At 41.3% G+C, this 17,533-nt stretch overlaps 2 non-coding genes and 1 pseudogene across 2 annotated transcripts; 2 read left to right on the forward strand and 1 right to left on the reverse strand.

Moving 5' to 3' along the window:
• The first annotated feature begins 3,229 nt into the window (after positions 1-3,229).
• On the forward strand, positions 3,230-6,572 carry LOC124899938. Its single transcript, XR_007057496.1, has one exon. It is a non-coding gene; the product is annotated as a 28S ribosomal RNA (ribosomal RNA).
• On the reverse strand, positions 5,331-13,251 carry LOC124899448 (annotated as a pseudogene).
• LOC124899939 lies at positions 12,495-15,853 on the forward strand. The gene has a single exon (XR_007057497.1). It is a non-coding gene; the product is annotated as a 28S ribosomal RNA (ribosomal RNA).
• Positions 15,854-17,533: the final 1,680 nt, after the last annotated feature.

Here is a 17,533-nt window from a genome sequence, read left to right on the forward strand (position 1 = left end):
CAAACTAAGAGGATAAACCACTTACTAGAAGAGTACCTAAGACACTATATGACAGCAAGCCAACGGAATTGGGCAGACTTGTTGGATACAACACAGTTTTGCTAGAATCTACACAGGTCGCCAGCAATAGAAAAGAGCTCGTTTGAACTTGTCTTAAAAATACAGCCTATGACACCATTAGAGGTAGTGACGCTGAAGACTAAACACAAGTGTCCTGATGCTTATAAATATGCAAAAGACAAGCATGAGATGCTTGTTGAGGCATAAGAAAGCTTGAGGAAGACCCAGAAATGCATGAAGAAGTATGCTGATCAGTATAGACGTGCGGTAGAGTTCAGTATGGGAGACAAAGTACTTCTAAAGCTCACTCGACAAATCTGGAACTAGATTGTGAGCAAGAAGAGGCATAGGGGACTGATCTTAAGGTATGACATCCCATTCAAAATTATAGAAAAGGTTGGATAAGCTGCTTATAGGTTGGATTTACCGGAAAGGTTGAAGATTCACCTTGCCTTTCATGTCAGCTTTCTGAAAAGGTACAATGAAGATGCTGAAGACCCGAGCAGGAACAAAAATAAAAGAGTCCCTAATTTGACTATGAGATAGTATAAATCCAAGATAGAGAAGATACTTGATCATCAGATCATGGGGAACATCAAAGAGAGTACCAAGATAGAATTCCTAATTCAATGGAAAGGCTCAAGTAAAGAAGATGCTATTTGGGAGAAGGCTCAGAACTTGTGGAAGTTCGACAAGAAAATTGACTACCTAAAATCAACCTCGACGAGGGCGTCGAGTTTATTTGGTGGGGGTGCTTTGTTAGACCCCCAGTCTAGGACATGATGGCTGACAAGGCCGTGTCAAGTTGTACATTGGCTTTAATATGTCCTAAGGCAAGAAATATGATGTTATGGTGGATATAAGATAGCAGACAATTATTAATGACCAAGGCGGCTAGAGTGATGGCAAGGCAGCCTTGGGCATATGAGGTAACACAGATGCATGACACCTATGCGGGCATACCTACAGGCAGTGACATAGGCATGGCACGAAACTGGCATGACATTGGCACTAGCATAGCACGGGCAATGGCTTGGCACAGGCAATGGCATAGCATAGGTGCGGGCGTTGGCATGGTTAAGACATGGTCACAACATAGGCAGTGGCGTGGCCTAGGCAGTAACATGACTGAGACAGCAGCATAGCACGGACAGTGGCATGATATAGGTACAGGTAACGACATGACACTAGCATAGCATGATGCTGACACGACGAGGCATGGTTGAAAAGCATGGCAAAACTATAAGAAAATTATCAAGTGTTGGAAAAGCTAGAAATTGGCTAAGTGTTGAACATTGGCAAAATTGTCTAAAAGGGCAAGACTGCATATTTGCTAATCACATGGGGCAGTTGCTAAGTTTAAATTTTGAAATATTATAAACATGGGTAATTTTCAGAATGTATTTGAATGCTTAGATCAGGTTGTTGAGTTATGTGATAAGAATGGAACCATGTCTAATGACATGCTGCCAGGTGTCGTAGGTTGTAACTGTTGTAACTACCCATGTGTAGTTTATTTAAGTATTGCTGGAAATTGAACAAAGCAGTGAGAGTTATTGTATGCCTTTGTACAATTCGTGTGATGTTATCCTTTGTAATTCTGAGAGAATAATAAAGGTTGGGAACTTGTTTCCTCTACATTGTTGAGTGCTTCACGTTTCTACAAACTTAGTTTATTATACTTAGACTGTGCAGTGTATGTGTGGTTGAAGTTGGGTAGTTGTAGTGCGACAGCCAAGCAATGGTGTTGTGAAAAAGAAAACGCCCCTGTCTCACCTACCATGGTGGTGTCTTTGTCGATTTGGTTGTCCATGCACTAATACCTTCATCTACAAGGCACCATGCGCCAATGCCTCAAACCACCATGGGCAGCAACGGCCACAAGGCACCATGACACCGTGCACCAAGGCACCATGGATACCATGTACCAAGGCACCATGGCATCGTGTACCATGGAACTAAAGCACCCATGCATCTTAAACTAGGAACTGTTTGCTTGGCATGCGCACGCCCGTGCACCTTCCGAGAGCACACCAAGGCACCATGACACCATGGGAACGGTGAAGGAATCACGGCACCGTGAAAAAATCAAAAGAGCGTAAACCTAGGTTCGATCATCCGAATATTTTCATAATGTTCATCCATTTTCCTCACCGTTGCATACTCTTTTCAATACAAATGCGCTCTAAGTATTTTTAATGTTATTTCAATGCTACCTCATATATTGGGGTGATTTTCCTAATGCCCCCACGTTATTATTATATTTTTAAAATTTTTTATTTAATAAACTTTAATTTAATTATTTTATATCGTTACGTTATACATACAAATATGCACTCAATTATTAGTGTAAGATTACTTTATGTGTTGAAAATATTTTTTTAATATTTTAATATTTTTAAATTATTTTTCTATTTATTTATTTTTTAAATTTTTATAAATAATATTTGAAAAAATATATTTTCTTAATGAAAATTGTTATTAAAATTACGTGACTCTTTTGTGAGTGCATTGACTCAGTCTTACGTCAAAACATACAGTTCTGTTTCATACATGTCTAGTATAATTTTGTGGCAAAATCATGTTTACTCCTATCAGTTGGATTATTTTTATTAAGCATATATAAGTGGGGTAGAGGTGTTGAAGTAACTTCAAAGCGACTGTTGCTAGTTGGCATAGACGCTCACTGGGCAAGTCGGCGTGCAGTGTCGGCACATGGTAGCAAGCATAGCTAGTCCATGTGAGCCGCCGGTGCTCATAAAATAACATCGATCACGCTTCCTTATTTGCTCGTGTTGGCTATCGGTGGCGTCATCTATGACGGGGCTGTGGGCATTTGATATCAGACAAAGCAGTGCTTTTGTGCGTGTGGTGAGTTCTAGATATAGCTCTCGGGGCAAGCTACAGGCGCTGAACGCAAGTTGCGCCCGAAGCCATTTGGCCAAGGGCATGTCTTCTTAGGGATCACACATCACGTTGCCCCCTCGCATCGAGCCTCAATCATGGGGTGCACTATTATTGTGGGGAAGATACTAGCCTCCCGTGTTCCTCGAACTCGTGACAAGCCTAAATACAAGTGGTGGTTGTAACTTAACTTTCTTTGTTGTTCGGGCTATAACCCATCGTACGTTCAGACTCTAGGACCCTATCACACTTAGGCTTCCGACCCCGACCCTAGGTCAGGAAGGATTAACCGTTGAGTTTAAGCATATCAATAAGAGGAGGAAAAGAAACATACAAGGATTTTCTTAGTAACAGCGAGCAAACCGGGAACAACCTAGCCTTAGAATCGGGTGGCTTCGTTATCTAAATTATAGTCATAAGAATCATCCTTAGCGGCGGACCAGGCCTAAGTCCCCTAGAAGGGGGCGCTAGAGAGGGTGACATCCCTGTTGTGCCCAAGCCTGTCACAACACGAGACGCTGTCTACGAGTCAGGTTGTTCAGAAATGCAGCCCAAATTGGGTGGTGAATTCCATCTAAGACTAAATACGGGAGAGAGATCAATATCGAATAAGTTCTGCGAGGGAAAGATGAAAAGGACTTTGAAAAGAGAGTTAAAAAGTGCTTGAAATTATCGGGAGAAAAGAGGATGGTTGCTGGTGATGCACCTCGATCAAATATGGAATGAAGACGAGCTAGTCTGTCGATCTACTTGAGGCGTGGATCAGCATGGATTGGTGGGCAGACCAGGCTCTCGATACGCTCGTGGAATATCGCCTCCTCGATTGTGGCAGGAAGAGCGTGCCTTTGGAGTGATTCGGTATCTATGTGCTCTGGACGCGGGCCTGTGGGCTCCCTATTTGACCCTTCTTGAAACACAAATCAAGGAGTCTAACATATGTGCGAGTCAATGAGTGAGTAAACCCATAAGGTGTAAGAAAGCTAATTGGTGGGATCCCCCTTGAGGGGTGCACCGCCGACCGATCTTGATCTTTTGAGAAGGGTTCGAGTGTGATCATACCTATTGAGACACGAAATATAGTGATCTATGCCTGAGCAGGGCGAAGCCATAGAAACTCTGGTGGAGACCCGCAATGATACTGATGTGTAAATCGTTCATCTAACTTGGGTGTAGGGGATAAATACCAATCAAACCATCTAGTATTAGGTTTCCTCCAAGGTTTCCCTCAGGATAGTTGGAGCTTCTGTACAAGTTCTATCTGGTAAAGCCAATGATTAGGGGCCTCGGGGGTGCAACGCCCTCAACCTATTCTCAAACTTTTAATAGGTAAGATGGCACGACTGCTTTGTTGAGCCACACCACAGAATCAAGAGCTCCAAGTAGGCCATTTTTAGTAAGCAGAACTGACTATACGAGATGAACTGGAATTCGGGTTACAGTGCCAAACTGTTCACTAACCTAGATCTCACAAAGGGTGTTGGTCGATTAAGACAGCTGGAAATGTGTAACAACTTACCTACCAAATCAACTAGCCCAAAAAATGGATGGCACTTAAGCGCACGACCTACACCTGGCCGTCAGGGCAAGTGCAAGGCCCCAATGAGTAGGAGGAAGCGGTGGTCTCTACAAAACCTTGGGCGTGAGCCTCTGTGGAGCTGTTGTCGGTGCAGATCTTAGTGGTAGTAGCAAATATTTAAATTAGAACTTTGAAGGCCTAATAAAAGAAAGATTCCATGTGAACGACACTTGCACATGGGTTAGTCGATCCTAAAGGTCGGGGGTTCCCCGATAGATAATGCATTTCTCGCGTACTTCAAAAGAGAATCGGGTTAAAATTCCTTAATTAGGATATGGCGGTCAACGACAATGTTAGAAAGTTTTGAGATATCGGCAGGAGCCTCAGAAAGAGTTACCTTTTCTGCTTAATAGCCTGGCCATCCTATAATTGGCTCAGTCGGAGGTAGGGTCCAGCAGTTGGAAGAGCACTGCACGTTGCGTGGTGTCTGATGCACTCCCAGTGGCACTTGAAAACTAGAGGATCGAATGCCGTCCATGCCTGGTTGTACTCATAACCGCATCAGGTCTCCATTATGAACATCCTCTAATCGATGGAACAATGTAGACAAGTGAAGTTGGTAAAATGGATCTGTAACTTCGGAAAAAGGATTGGCTTTGAAGTCCGGGAATGGGGGTCCCAGCCTCTAACTCATTGGTTGTCTATGGACTGCTCGAGATGCTCTCATGGCGAGAGCAGGTCACCACAGCCAGTCGGGGGATGGACTGAGAACAGTTCCTTTGGGGGCCTTCCCCGCGCATCAAACAACCAACTCTTAACTGGTACGGTCATAGGGAATCTGACTGTTTATTTAAAACAAAGCATTGCGATGGACCCAATGGATGTTCACACAATATGATTTTATCCCAATGCTCTGAATGTCAAACTGAAGAAATTCAACCAAGCATGGGTAAACAGAGTAACTATGACTCTCTTAAGGTATCCAAATGCCTTGTCATCTAATTAGTGATGCGCATGAATGGATTAATAAGATTTCCACTGTCCCTATCTATTATCCATAAAATCACCGTTAAAGGAGCTGACTTGGCAGAAATCAACGGGGAAAGAAAACCCTGTTAAGCTTGACTCTAGTCCGACTTTGTGAAATGACTTGAGAGGTGTAGTATAAGTGGGAGTCGAAAGGCAAAATTTAAATACCACTATTTTAAAGTTATTTTACTTATTTCGTGAATCAGAAGTGGGGCATTGCCCCTCTTTTTGGACCCAAGGATCACTCAGCGGGAGGATCCAAGCAGAAGACATTGTCAGGTGAGGAGTTTTGCTGGGGTGGCACATCTATTAAAAGATAACCTAGGTATCCTAAGATGAGCTCAACGAGAACAAAAATCTCATCTGGAACCAAAGGGTAAAAGCTCATTTGATTCTGATTTCCAGTAATAATACGAACCATTAAAGCATAGCCTAACGAGATGTTAGACCTTTGAAATTCAAAGCTAGAGGTGTCAGAAAAGTTACCTCAGGGATAAATAGCTTTTGGCAGCCAAGCATTCATAGCGACGTTGCTTTTTGATCCTTTGATGTCGGCTTTTCCTATTATTATAAAGAAGAAGTCACCAAGTGTTGGGTTGTTCACCCACCAATAGGGAATGTAAGCTGGATTTAGACCATCGTGAGATAGGTTAGTTTTACCCTATTGATGACAGTGTCACAACAGTAATTCAACCTAGTATGAGAGGATTCGTTGATTCATATAATTGGTCATCACGCTTAGTTGAAAAGCCAGTGGTGTGAAGCTACCACATGCTGGATTATAATTAAACGCCTCTAATTCAGAATCAGGTCTAAAAGCAATGCATGCGCCTATCGTCCGCTTGCTGTCCCATACTAGGGGCTTCGTCCCCCAATGACATATGTCATTGGCAAAGCCATCATGGTTAAAGGGCCGCGATAGCTGCGTTGTAGTATAATTTTCATCGGCCGGTGGGTAGAATCCTTTGTAGATGACTTAAATACGCGATGGGCCATTGTAAATGGCAGAGTGGCCTTGCTTCCATGATCTACTAAGATTCAACGCTTTGTCTCTTCGGTTCATTCTTCTCTCTCCAATCCTATTATTTTTTTGTTCATCTCCAAAGGAGGTTGGTGTATCCTTCGTTGAAAAATCCCATCAAGTGTTGTGAGTTCACCTCACCCTCGAGCATGCCGCGGCATAGCCTCTCCTGAGTTCGCTTTTTGTTTTTCATATGCCGCATGCATTCTATTCCAAATAGTTAAGTATGATATCAAGTGGCCTTTCGTTCAAAACTATGGCATCGTAATTAGAGGTTTTCTGCAGAGCACAGTGCGGCTCAAGAGCCCAGCGATGCGTCGAGGAAACATTGGTGCGCAGATGCATGTCGCAATTAGAGGTATTCGTGATCGTCAAGTGCAATCCTTGAAACATGTCCAATGACCTAGGCTCCGACTTTCGGTGAAATTAGCAGCATACAATGCCAACATGGGCAATGCCGCAATCGATGTCAAATACCAAAGGACCTATAGTGTCCTACTAAAATAGGGGCATTTTTTTTCAACTCTACTGCTTGGCAGTCGCACCACACTGCACAGCTTTAGGCACACATACACTGGACTGTCTAAGTATAATAGACTAAGTTTGCAGAAACATTAAGCACTCAACATTGTACAGGAAACAAGTTCCCAACGTTTATTATTCTCTCAGAATTATAGAGGATATTGTCACACGAATTGTACAAAGGTATACAATAACTCTCACTGCCTTGTATAATTTCTAGCAACACTTAAATAGACTGCACATAGGAAGTTACAGTAGTTACAACCTACGATACCTTGCAACATGTCATTGGACATGGCTGGATGCTTATCACATGACTCAATATCCTGATCTAAGCATTCAAGTTAAATTTTGAAAATAACACATGTTTACAACATTCAAAATTTAAACTTAGCAATTGCATCATTTGACTAGCACATGGGCAACCATGCCCTCTTAGCCAATTTTGCCAATGTTCAACACTTAGCCAAATTCCAGCTTTTCCAACACTTGATCATTTCATCTTTGTCTTAACATTCTTCTCATCCATGACTCGTCTTGCCAACATCATACCTTGCCTATGTTATGTCATTTCCTGTGCCTGTGCCATGCCACTGCCTATGCTATGATGTTGTCTCAGCTATGTCACTGCCTAGGCCTCGCCACTGCTTATGCCGTGACACTGTCTAGACTATGCCAATGCCCACACTTGTGCCATGCCGTTGCCTGTGCCATGACATTGTCTGTTCTATGACGTTACCTATGCTATGACAGTGCCAATGTCATGCCAGTACCATGCCATACCCATGTCACTGCCTGCACGCATGCCCGCATAGGTGCCATGCGCCTGTCGTCGCCTCATGTGACTAAGTCTGCCTTGCCATCACTCCAGCCGCCTTGGTTATCAATTACTGCCTGCTATCTCATAGCCATCACAGAATTATATTGCTTGCCTTAGCACATGTCAAGGCCATTGTGCACCTTGACATGGCCTTATCAGTCATCATGTCTTAGACTGGGCGTCTAACAAAGCACCCCCACTAGATAAACTTAACGCCCTCATTGAGGTTGTTTTTAGGTAGTCCTCAATTTTATTATCGAACTGCCACAAGTTCTAAGCCTTCTGGAAAATAGCATCTTCTTTGCTTGAGCCTTTCCATTGAATTAAGAATTCTGCCTTGGTACTCCTTTTGCTATTCCCCACGATCCGATGATCAAGTATCTTCTCTATCTTGGATTTATACTATTTCATAATCAAAGGAGGAGCCTGTAATGCCCTGATGAGGGACCATACGCTAACCCTTCACTGATATCCGTATCTGTTCACTGCATAATATAATACGATAAATGCAAAAATTGGCTAAATCTGCCCATAAGGTTCAAACATCTAAATATACAGTACTGAAAACTAAATACAATACATCTGTCTAAAAAGCTCTACACTGTCTGAACTGTGGAGTTGAAGGGACAATTCTCCAACTAACTCCGTCTACTAAAATCGTCAAAACACTAAAATAAAATATCCTCGGATGATGAGAACTCACTGCTGCACCCACTACTATAAGATCTCACAGCTAAATATACTCTGAAACTCGCTCTTCTGAACCTATGGTGGGGAAAACACCATAGCACGAATGCGTCAGTACAAACAATGTACCGAGTATGCAAGGATAGGGTAAGGTGAAATATAATGCTTATGCATAAACATAACAATCTGAATAATATGTATTAGCTGGAATAAACATATATAGAAACTCTGCAGTTACCAATTTTGAAACATGTCTGATCTACAATAAACCCATGGATGCATAAAGTACAACTAAAATTATCATGACACCGAAAGTTACATTTTAAACACTGACACCCAAAAATAATAATACTGACAATAAGATACAGAGTATCTGAAGATACTAGAGCTGACATCTGTACTTATCCATACTGAGGAATTGGATAACTGATATTACCGATATTTGATATTCAAATCCACCAACTTTGAAATACTGAACAATTGAATCTGAGATCAACCCTCATCTAGCAGGAAGTCTCTATACTCAATGATAATGATAATAGGTAAATAAGTTCGAGAGCAACCCTCATCTCGCAGGAAGTCTCTCTACTCAATGACAATGATAGCAATACTAGGAGGCCTGTATCTGACAACCTCAACTTCTGTACATTAACTGAGTTCTTTTCTGAGACTGTTACTGAAACTGTGGGAGTGATCCTTTAACCGACATGCCCCACTTACTACAAGTGGGATCCAACCTGTACCTCATCTGGAAGGGTGTCAATACTGTGCCAATAGTAAAGACAACTGTATAGGACCCTCTACCATTAGGACCTCAAACGAGAATGGTAGGACCCTCTACTCGCAAGACAACCACCTCATCTAACCCTCTACTCGCAGGATAGATGTATCAACCTATGCTGGCGACGTAGTTCTGGAGCATAAGGATTGCTACCAGGAATCAAACCCTCTACTCGTAGGAATGTTCCTATCCTTAGCTCGCTCGATACTGAATTCTACTCCCAACTGAAAGACATGTAACTGGTTCGTAACTGTACTCAACTGAACTGAATCTGTTGTCACATTATGATACTTTATCAATATGACAGAGTTCTCTTGATTCCGTTCTCTGACAGAGTATTTCTAATTGCCACTTACTTTTAAGATAAGCTTACTATCTCACAAAATGTATAGAGGTCAGTAACAGAGTGAATTAATATGTAAGATTTCAGAGCTTCATGGCCCGAGTATTCGATAAAGAATGATTTTCGAGATTAATGAGTTTTCCCTAAGTTTTGAAACTAACCGGGAGTTCATTGTTCATCGTTCGATTGAGATTACCATGAAACTGACTCGGCTCTAGACCAGCAGACTATTTTGGGCATACGTACCCCCAGCCCACAATAGCATAAAGTAACACAAGATAGATAACTCATACACAACATGCCCATAGGCCATCATAATCAAATGGCCTCATTTCTTTATATAAGCATCCAATCGAACACGTGGGGAACATGCTTTGGGTCCACAGCAAATACTACGCACAAACATCATAGTTACCTCAAAAATTCATCATGGCATTCCATCATACACCCACAACGCACCACAAATTCAAGGAAATCAACTATCCATAGGAACAAAGCATGAATTTATCTTCTAAGACCTAATGAACCACAATGCATAGTTTTCTATTCTCTTAAATATTTTGGCAAACATATGGTAGACATAAGTTATGCATATGGATATGGCATGAAATCATAACTTGGATAACAAACATGTCAAATACTTAATTCTTCTTCACATAGGCATTTTAGCAATCACCATACATGCACCATTTAGGGCATAGGCTTAATGCTCAATTTCATGCACCACAACACCCTCATCCTTCAACTTCAACATCCACATTTCTCAATTCACAATCCAACTCACATTTAGAAAATATTTGACATATCAATCAATAGTAGGGATATATAATTCCCAATAACAATTATCAAGTCATAACAAGAAAATAATGAAATAATAGTATAAATCAAAGCTTAACAATTTAAATCATCATATATTCATAATCAATTAATTTTGGACCTATTATGTTATAAAAATAAAATCTCTAGTCTCTTAGGTATTTTCACAAACACCTTACATGCACTTCTTAGGCATAGGTGGATTCATCGGGATTACAAGTATTCAATCACCCATTTCATATATTTATACATCACACACCACCATAGTTTCCACAAAAATACAAAGATCCCTTCTTGGATATCATCAACTTCAACAACATAATCACCAACCATCACACAAATACTACACACATATACTTCAACCAACACACATAATCATCCCACACATATATCTCAACCATCATGTGAATACTACATACATACACAATGAAAATTCAGAAAGTATAATCATATATATACATATATATATATACACACACATGTATCTTGAGCCTTTGAAAAAGGATTTGTGGGCTCTATGGACGAAAGAAGCCCATAGATAAACACTTGCATACCTTAAATTTCGTGGCCAGAAGAGATTGACGGAAGGAATTCTTGAATCAAAGCCTCCAATTAATTTTCCCCAATTCAAAACCCTAACCCTAACTTTATATATATATATATATATATATATATATATAGACATATAAGAGAAATGAGAGGAAAATAATACAAGTTCTAAGTTGAATGGGGTATTTATAGAGGTTTAAAAGAGTGGTGAAAGACCAAAATGCCCCTAAGAAACAAATAAAACTCGAATTTGTCCTTCAGTGATCTATCCGATAGGCTGAAGTAAATTGGCCATAACTTTTTACTCCGATGTCCAAATTGGATGAAACCAATTTTATTGGAAAGAATACTCTCAGGAATTTCCGTTGATATACAGTAGCTGACACAATTTATTATGTATAAGGAGTTATGATCATTTGAAGTTGACCAAAAAAATTGCTTGGCTGCAGTATTTTTTTTTCCTGCACATTTTACTGTTCACTGTTCGATCGAAATGGTCGTAACTCATCGCTCGAGTGTCCGTTTTGGGTGATCCACATATAATTGGAAATCTTATTCGATGCAATACAAAATGGTGGGTCTAAATCCAAGAAATAAAGCACACAAAAATTATAAATCATTCTCGAAGATACGATCCAATACGTTTACGCACAAAATTTCGACGAAAAATTTTTTGGGGTATTACAGGGCCTTTTTGTTTTTGTTCCTTCCAGAGTCTTCAGCATCTTCATTATACCTTTTTAGAAAACTGACATAAAAGGTAGGGTGAATCTTCAACCTTTTTGGTAAGTCCAACTTATAAGCAATTTCTCCAACCTTCTCTATAATTTTGAATGGGCCATCACACCTTGGGATCAGTCTCCTATGCCTCTTCTTACTCACAATCTATTTCCATATTTGTGGAGTGAGATTTAGAAGTACTTTGTCTCCCACACTAAACTCTACCGCACGTCTATGCTGATCAGCATACTTCTTCATGCATTTCTGGGCCTTTCTCAAGCTGTCTTGGGCCTCAAAAAGCATCTTATTCTTGTCTTTTGCATATCTATAAGTAGTAGGACACTTGTGTTCACTCTTCAGCGTCACCAACTCCAATGGTGTCATAGGTTGCATGCCTAAGACAGGTTCAAATGGGTTCTTTTCTATTACCGATGACCTGTGCAGATTGTAGCAAAAATGCTCTATATCCAACAAGTCTACCCAATTTCGTTGGCTTGCTGTCACATAGTGCCTTAGGTACTCTTATAGCAAGTGATTTATCCTCTCAGTTTAGCTATCATGGGGTGCGCTATTGTTGCGGGGAAGATACTGCAGGCCTAAATATGAGTCCACATCGACGAACGTCGTGAAAAGTGGTGGTTGTAACTCTACTCTCTTTGTTATTGTGGCTACAACCCATCGTGCGTTTGGAATCCAGGACCCTATCACGCTTAAGTGCTCCGACCACGACCCTATGTCAGGTGGGATTACCCATTGAGTTTAAGCATATTAATAAGCAGAGGTAAAGAAACTTACAAGGATTTTCTTAGTAATGACAAGCGAGCTGGTAATAACCCAGCCTTAGAATTGGGTGGCTCTGTCGTTTGAATTGTAGTTTGAGGAAGTATCCGTAGTGGCAGATCAGGCCCAAGTCCCTTGGAAGAGGGCACTGGAGAGGGTGAGAGCCCCGTTGTGCCTAGGCCCTTTCATACCACAAGGCACTATCTATGAGTCAGATTGTTTGAAAATACAGCCCAAATCAGGCAGTGAATTTTGTCCAAGACTAAATATGGGCGAGAGACCAATTGCGAACAAGTACCACGGGGGAAAGATGAAAAAGAATTTGAAAAAAGAGTCAAAAAGTGCTTGAAATTGTCCAGAAAAAAGCGGATGAGGGCCAGCGATGTGCCCCGGTCGAATGTTGAGCGACGGTGAGCCAGTCTATCAATTATCTCGGGGCGTGGACTAGCGTTGATTGGGGGACAACCAAAGCCCGGGCTCTCGATACTCTTATAGAATGCTACCTCCTTAATCAACATGAGCCTTTGGCATGCTTCGGCATCTACGCGCTTCAGACGTTGGCTTGTGGGCTTCCCACTCGACCCATCTTGAAAAACAAAACAAGGAGTCTAACATATGTTTGATTCAATGGTTAAATAAACCCTTAAAGCATAAAGAACCTGATTGGTGAGATCCCTCTGAGGGGTGCACTGCTGATCGACATTGATCTTCTGCGAAGGGTTCGAGTGTGAGCATACATTTAGGGACTCGAAAGATGGTGATTTATGCCTGAGCATGGAAAATATAGAGGAAACTTTGGTGGAGACCTATAACGTTACTGACGTGCAAATTGTTCGTCTGACTTGGGTGTAGGGGAGAAATACTGATCAAATCATCTGGTAGCTGGTTACCTTCAAAGTTTCTCTCAGGATAGTTGGAGCTTACATGGGAGTTCTATTGGGTAAAGCCAATAATTAGAGTCCTCGGGGGTGTAATGCCCTCGAACTATTCTAAAACTTTAAATAGGTAGGATGGTGCGACTGCTTTGTTGAGCCGTGCCACAAAATCAAGAGCTCCATTTGGGCCATTTTTGGTAAGCAGAACAGACAATGAGGGATGAACCAGAAGTCGAGTTACGACACTAAAATATCTGCTAACCTAGATCCCGCAAAGGGTGTTAGTCGATTAAGATAGCAAGACGGTGGTTATGGAAGTTGAAATTCACTTAGATGTGTGTAACAACTCAACTATCAAATCAAATTACCCCAAAAATAAATGGAACTTAAGCGCGCAACATACGCCGGGCCATTGAGACAAGTTCCAGGCCCCGATAAGTAGGAGGATGCAGCGGTCACTGTAAAATCTTAGGTGTAATCCTGGGTGAAGCAACCTTCGGTGCAGATCCTGGTGGTAGTAGAAAATATTAAAATGAGAACTTTAAAGGCCAAAGAAGGGAAAAATTCTATTTGAACGGCACTTGCACATGGGTTAGTCGATCCTAAGGGTCAAGGGAATCTAGACAAATAGTGCGTTTTGCGAGTACACTAAAAAGAAATAGGGTTAAAATTCCTGAACCGTGATATGGCAGTCGACGACAATGTTAGAAAGTTTGGAGACGTCGGAGGGAGCCTTGGGAAGAGTTATTTTTTTGCTTAATAGCCTGCCCATCCAGGAATTGGCTCAGTCATAGAGGTAGGGTCCAGCGGCTGGAAGAGCACCGCAAGTTGTGTGGTGTCTGGTGTGCTCCTGGTGGCACTTGAAAATTCGAAGGACCGAATATTGTCCACGCCCGGTTGTACTCTTAACCACATCAGGTCTTCAATATAAATATCCTCTGGTCGATAGAATAATGTAGGCAAGGAAAGTCAGCAAAATGGATCCATAACTTCGGGAAAAGGATAGGCTTTGAAGGCTGGACATGGGGGTCCCAGTACCAAACCCGTTAACTGTTGATAGACTATTTGAGCTGGTCCTATGGTCAGAGCGGGTTGCTGTGTGCCGTCCAGGGGATGGAATGGGAATGGTTCCTTCAGGGGCCTTCCCCACGCGTCGAACAACCAACTCAAAATTGGTACGTGCAAGGGGAATCTGACTGTTTAATTAAAACAAAGCATTGTGATGGTTCCAATGGATGTTCACGCAATGTGATTTTTGCCAGTACTCTGAATGTCAAAGTGAAGAAATCGGAGGGAGTAATTATGACTCTCTTAAGGTAGACAAATGCCTTATCATCTAATTAGTGATGCACATGAATGGATTAACGAGATTCCCACTGTCTCTTTCTACTATCCGGCAAAATCACAACTAAAGGAATGGGCTTTGCAGAATCAGCGGGGAAAGAAGACCCTATTGAACTTGACTCTAGACCGACTTTGTAAAATGACTTGAGAGGTGTAGTATAAGCAGGAGCCAAAAGGAAAAAGTGAAATACCACTACTTTTAACGTTATTTTACTTATTCCGTGAATTGGAAGTGGGGCACTGCCCCTATTTTTGGATGCAAGGCTTGCTTAGTGGGCCATTTCAGGTAGAAGACATTGTCAAGTAAGGATTTTGGCTGGGGTGGCACATCTATTAAAGGATAATACAAGTGTCCTAAGATCAGCTCAACGAGAACAGAAATCTCATGTAGAATAGAAGGGTAAAAACTCATTTGATTCTGATTTCTAGTACGAATACGAACCATGAAAATATGGCCTAATGTTCCTTTAGACCTTCGAAATTCACAGCTAGAGGTGTCAGAAAAGTTACCACAAGGTTAACTACCTTGTCGTAGCCAAGCGTTCGTAGCGACGTTATGTTTTTATCCTTCGATATCGGCTCTTCGTATCATTACGAAGCATAATTCACCAAGTGTTGGATTATTCACTCACCAATAGGGAAGTGAGCTGGGTTTAGACCTTCGTGAGATAGCTTAGTTTTACCCTAGTGATAATAGTGTCGCAATAGTAATTCAATCTAGTACGAGAGGATCCGTTAATTCACATAATTGGTCATCACGATTGGTTGAAAAGCCATTGGCACAAAGCTACCATATGCTGGATTATGACTGAACGTCTCTAATTTAGAATCAGGTCTAAAAGTAATGCATGTGCCCATCGTCTGCTTGCCGACCCGCAGTAGGGGCCTCAGCCCCTAAGGGCATGTGTCGTTAGCTAAGCCATCACGATGAAAGAGTCACAGTGTCCATCTTGCAGTTTAATTTTCCTCGAACCGTGGGTAGAATCCTTTGCAGATGACTTAAATACGCGATGTGGTATTTTAAGTGGCAGAGTGGACTTGCTGCCAAGATTCACTAAGATTCATCCCTTTGTCACTCTAGTTCGTTCCTCCCCTCTAATCCTATTATTTTTCTGTCCATCTCAAAAAGAGGTTTGTGCATCCATCCTTGAAAAATCCTACTAAGTGTTAAGAGTTCACCTCACCCTCGAGCATGCCGCGGCATAGCCTTGCTCGAGTTCGCCACTTATTTTTCAAGTGTTGCATGCGTTCTATTTCAAATAGTTAAGTATGATATCAAGTGACATTTCATGCAAAACTACGACATCGCAGTTAAAGGTTTCTTTTGGTGCACAGTGCGGCTCAAGAGCCCAGCGATGCATCGAGGCTAACATCGATACGTGTAAGCATGTCGCAATTAGAGGTTTTCGTGATCGTCAAGTGCAATCCTAGAGATATGTCCAATGACCTAGGCTCCGACATCCGGCAAAATCAGTAGTATATAATGCCAACATGGGCAACGCCACAACCGATGTCAAATATCGAAGGACCTATAGTGGCCGACTATGGTGGTGTCTTTGTTGAGTTGGTTGTCTCTACACCGGCACCTTCACCCACAAGCCACCATGTGCCAACGCCTTAAACCATCATGGGTAGCAACGGCCACATGGCACCATGACATCATGCACCAAGGCACCACGGTACCGCGCTCCATGGCACCATGGCACCACGCACCACTGCACCAAAGGACCCATGCATCCTAAACTAGAATCTGTGTGCTTGGCACCCGTGTGCCCGTGCACCTACCGCGAGCGCACCAAGGCACCAAGGTACTAGGGAACCATGACACCATGGGCACGGTGAAGGCACCATGGCACCATGAAAAAATCAAAAGCGCGTAAACCTAGGTTTGATCATCCGATATTTTCATATTGTTCCTCCATCTTCCTCACCGTTACATACTCTTTTCGTTACATATACACTCTAAGTGTTTTTTAATGATATTTCAATGTTACCTCATATGTTGGGGCGATTTTTCTAATGTCCCCACATTATTTTTAATATTTTTTAATTTTTTATTTAATATTCTTAAATTTAAATATTTATATCGTTATGTTGTACACATAAATATGCACTCAATTATTGATTTAAGGTTACTTTATGCGTTGAAAATATTTTTCTAATGCTTTTATATTTTTAAAATAATTTTTCTATTTCTTTATCTATTTTTATTTATTTTTTGAATTCTTATAAACAATATTTTAAAAGAATATTTTATTAATGAAAATTATCATTTACAAATTACGTGACTCTTTTGTGAGTGCATTGGTTCAGTCTTACGTCAAAACATACAGTTCTGATACGGGTCAAAGAGGCATCTTAGCCCTCGAGGACATAAAGACATGAGTGAATACTCGAGCTTGTGGGGCTTCCCATCCAAGGAACAAGTTTTGAAGTATTGAGAACAAGTCCCAATACTCAAAAATTGTCCAAGGTCTACACTACAAGGCCTCCCATTTGTTTGAGCTCATTAAGGGCCTTTTGGTCATTTTTGTAATAAGTGTTGCTCTAGTCTATAAATATAACATTTAGGTCATTTTGTCATTTATATAGTCATCTTGTTTACCATTTCGTGTTGCTTGTTCATCTCGTGATAGCGAACTGTTTTGTGCCATTTCGTGGGCTGTTTTAGCTCTTCATAGGATGTTATTGTATCATTTAGTATCAAAGTCATCATTGATTTCGTTCCCACGAGATCAATCTTGGGTTTGTTCACTCAAAAAAAAG

This window comes from Capsicum annuum, chromosome 6, assembly GCF_002878395.1.
Source record: "Capsicum annuum cultivar UCD-10X-F1 chromosome 6, UCD10Xv1.1, whole genome shotgun sequence".
Taxonomy (NCBI): domain Eukaryota; kingdom Viridiplantae; phylum Streptophyta; class Magnoliopsida; order Solanales; family Solanaceae; genus Capsicum; species Capsicum annuum.